The sequence below is a fragment of the Varanus komodoensis genome, unplaced genomic scaffold (assembly GCF_004798865.1).
Source record: "Varanus komodoensis strain SLA01 unplaced genomic scaffold, ASM479886v1 scaffold55, whole genome shotgun sequence".
Taxonomy (NCBI): domain Eukaryota; kingdom Metazoa; phylum Chordata; class Lepidosauria; order Squamata; family Varanidae; genus Varanus; species Varanus komodoensis.
Genome location: NW_025336157.1, coordinates 2,373,248 through 2,377,491, shown reverse-complemented (window position 1 = coordinate 2,377,491; position 4,244 = coordinate 2,373,248). Strand labels below are relative to the sequence as shown.

The 4,244-nt window shown below is 42.8% G+C and overlaps 1 long non-coding RNA gene across 1 annotated transcript in view; it reads left to right on the top strand.

The window, feature by feature from the left end:
- The first annotated feature begins 351 nt into the window (after positions 1–351).
- Positions 352–4,244, top strand: part of LOC123032594 — a 15,190-nt gene continuing 11,297 nt past the window's right edge. The window contains exon 1 of the long non-coding RNA XR_006416505.1: positions 352–386. This is a non-coding gene — a long non-coding RNA (uncharacterized LOC123032594). The remainder of the gene's footprint in view (positions 387–4,244) is intronic.

The following is a 4,244-nucleotide window of genomic DNA, read 5'->3' as shown; positions in this document are numbered from 1 at the left end:
TCCCGAGCAGACATCTACGAACTGCCAAAAACAAAAGGAAATGCAGTGCATAGGTGACCAAATATCCCAGCAGTGGTCTTTGGACAAACCCACCTGAGGAGAAAGCAGGCTTCATGCATGGTCAGACTGGCAGTTCTGTGCTGCAGCAACGCAGGCAAAGAAAGATGGTCCGAGTTTAGTTGTTGCTCTTGCTAGTCACGAACTCGCAGCCGACCCATCGCAGCCCCATGGACAATGCTCCTCCAGGCCTTCCTGTCCTCCACCGTCTCCCGCAGTCCACTCAAGCTCACGCCGACGGCTTCATCCAGCCACCTCATCCTCCGCTGTCCCCTTCTGCCATCTATTGCCGTCAGGCTCTTCTCCAGGGAGTCCTTCCATCTCATTAGGTGGCCAAAGTTTTTGAGTTTCATCTTCAGTATCTGGCCTTCCAAAGAACAGTCAGCATTGATCTCCTCTAAGAATGACTGGTTTGAGCGCCTTGCAGTCCAAGCAATACATCATAGAAACCCCCCACAATACTTACTACTAGAGATACAATGCAACACAATAAAAAAATACAAACCATTAGAGATACAATGCAACACAATAAAAAAATACAAACCATTAGAGATACAATGCAACACAATAGAACCTGGTACAGATACAATACAATGCATTGGAGATACAATACATTTGACATGCAAAACATTTCAGATACAATCCCTCTGAGATACAAAACATGAGATATCAGTTTCTGCAAAAGTTTTTTCTTTCTTTCGATAGTTCTGTAGCTTTTTTCTTCAGCACTTCTTCCTCATTGGAATTGTTCATTGTAGTGCTGGGAGATTCTTCTCTCATTATTTCCCATCTGTCCTGTGTCCTTTTCCCCCTAAAATTGAGTCACCAATGTACCTATTGCTCTGTGTATTCAAGTTCCCTTTTTTGCAATCCGGAGTACATTTCTGGCCGCAGTTGAACCTTGTCTCCTTCACAATTGAAAGTTCGAGCATCACACAGTTCCTTTCCCCTAGAGATACTACAGTCCAATACAACTCACCCTAACACAATGCAAAGAATTAGATACACAATACAAAACAAAATATAGAACAAATTAGATACAGTACAATCCATTGGAAATACAATGCAATACAAACCATTAAAGATACCATTCAATGTAACACTATACAATACAAACCATTAGTGGTACAATACAAAAAAAACAACTTTTTAGATACAATACAATGCAACACAACACAAACCATTAGCAATACAATACAATGCAAGACAATACAACACAATACAACCCATTAAACACAATATAATACATCACAACACAATATAATACAATACAATACATTAGCATTACAATACATTACAGATACAATACAATGCATTAGAGATAAAATACAAATCATTTGAAATACAAAACATTTCAGATACAGTTCCTCTGAGATACAAAGCATCAGATGTCCATTTCTGGAAATGTTTTCTTCTTCTTCTTCTTCTTCTTCAAATAGTCCTGTAACTTCTTCACCACAATTGAAAGTTGAAAGCATCACACAGTCCTTGTCCTCCAGAGTTAGTGTAAAATACAACACATTGCAGATACAATACATTGGATAAATACAATACAGTACAATGCAAACCGTTAGATACAACACAGCGCAACACAATCCATTAGAGACAATGCAATAGAATCCATTAGAGATACAAAGCATTTCAGATAAAATCCCTGAGATACAATACAGTACAGTCCATCTCAGATGCAATCCAAGATAAAAAATGTCTGATGTCCATTTTTTTTCAGATAGTCCTGTAATTTTTGGCTGCAGTTGAACCTTGTCTCCTTCACAATTGATAGTTCAAGCATCACACAGTCCTTTCCCCCAGAGATACTACAGTCCATTTGCGATGCAATACAATCCAAACCGTTAGACAAAACACAACGCAAACCAACGGCGACTCAACGCAAACCAACAGCGACTCAACGCAAACGCGTTACAATGCATCGCATACACAACACAACACAAGCCAAACGCGTTACAATGCATCGCATACACAACACAACACAAGCCAAACGCGTTACAATGCATCGCATACACAACACAAGCCAAACGCGTTACAATGCATCGCATACACAACACAGTACAAGCCAAACGCGTTACAATGCATCGCATACACAACACAGTACAAGCCAAACGCGTTACAATGCATCAGAATCCATTACAGATACAATACAAAACATTTGAAATACTCTGAAGTCAAAGAAGCCAGAGTGACTCTGGTCCAGTGAGAACACAGTCACACCAGTCCGCAAGAAAGTTCATTCAGGCACAGTAAAGTCCCTTCAGCTGCCGGTTTCCTCCTACCCAGGAAAGGATGCCTGCAGGGCAGAGCGTCTGTTCACCCAAACTTCCTGTTGCCGTCCTACTCCGACTGAAACAGACGCTGAGAAAAGGTGCAGTCCAAACGGCGGATTTCTGTCCAGCAGGGGAAGGCACAGCAAAGTAGAGCGCAGTGAAGGTAGCAGAGATCAAAGCACACCTGGAATTATAAGATATGTTGGAGAAGCCTGAGCAGGGGTGGCTACGAGAACAGGCACAGGTAAGAAACAAAGCAAGACAAAACAGTAGCTTACCTGGTCCAGAAGCAGCATCCAGCCAAAGTCCTGAGGTCAGGAGCATCCGTCGCGCCACAAGAGCTGGCAGACAAGGCAGAAGGCCCTGGAGCACCAACAACAGCACAGTAATGAAAGCCGGCTAGCCCTGCGCTGATGGTTTTTATCACCGGGGCCTGATGAGCCCCACCCAGGGCTCACCTGCAGGTCAGTTAGAGCAATCTGGCCAGAGCCTACTCGAGAGGAGTCCCTTTTTCCCGAGGAGTCCTTCTTTGCTGGCCCTCTCCTGATGGCGCCAAAGCTGACTCAGCCTTCAGACTTTGTAGTTCTCAATCTCTTCTGCCTCTGTTAGATCCCTGCCATTTTTTACTTTATCATGCCCATCCTTGCATGAAATGTTCCCTTCATATCTCCAATTTTCTTGAAGAGATCTCTAGTCTTCCCTGTTCTATTGTTTTCCTCTATTTCTTTGCACTGTTCATTTAAGAAGACCTTCTTATCTCTTCTAGCTATTCTCTGGAATTCTGCATTCAATTTGGCTGTATCCTTCTCTTTCTCCCTTGCCTTTCGCTTCCCTTCTTTCCTCAGCTATTTGTAAAGCTTCTTCAGACAGTCATTTTGCTTTCTTGCATTTCTTTTTCTTTGGGATGATTTTGGTTGCTACCTCTTGTACAATGTTGCAAACCTCTGTCCACAGTTCTTCAGCCACTCTGTCTATCGGATCTAATTCCTTAGATCTATTGGTCACCTCTACTGTATACTCATCAGGAATACGATTTAGGTCATACCTTAGTGGTGTAGTGTTTTTCCCTATTTTCTTCAGTTTAAGCTTAAATTTTGCAACGAGAGGCTCATGATCTGAGCCACAGTCAGCTCCTGGTCTTGTTTTTACTGACTGTATGGAGCTTCTCCATCTTTGGCTGCAGAGTACGTAGTCAATCTGATTTCTGTGTTGACCGTCTGGTGAGGTCCATGTGTAGAATTGTCTCTTGGGTTGTTGGAAAAGAGTGTTTCTATGACCAGCGTGTTCTCTTGACAAAATTCTGCCAGCCTGTGCCCTGCTTCATTTTGTACTCCAAGGCCAAACTTGCCTGTTATTCTGTTATCTTTTGGCTTCCTACTTTAGCATTCCAATCCCCCATGATGATGAGGACATCATTTCTTGGTGTTAATTCTAGAAGGTGTTGTAGGCCTTCACAGAACCAGTCAACTTCAGCCTCTTCAGTATCTTTTGTTGGGGCATAGACTTGGACTATTGTGATGTTGAATGGTTTGCCTTGGATTTGAACTGAGCTCATTCTGTCATTTTGGAGATTGTATCCCAGTACTGCTTTTCTTACTCTTTTATTCACTAATTCACCACACAAATTCACTAATTCACCACAATTCAAAGGCCTCAATCCTTCGGCTCTCAGCCTTCCTTCTGGTCCAGCTTTCACAGCCACACATTGCAACTGGGAAAACCATCGCCTTGACTATACGCACTTTTGTTGGCAGGGTGATGTCTCTGCTGTTTAGTATGCTGTCTAGATTGGCCATAGCTTTCCTCCCAAGGAGCAAGCGCCTTTTAATTTCTTGGCTGCAGTCCCCATCTGCGGTGATCTTGGAGCCCAGGAAAATAAAATCTCTCACTACCTCCGTTTCTTCC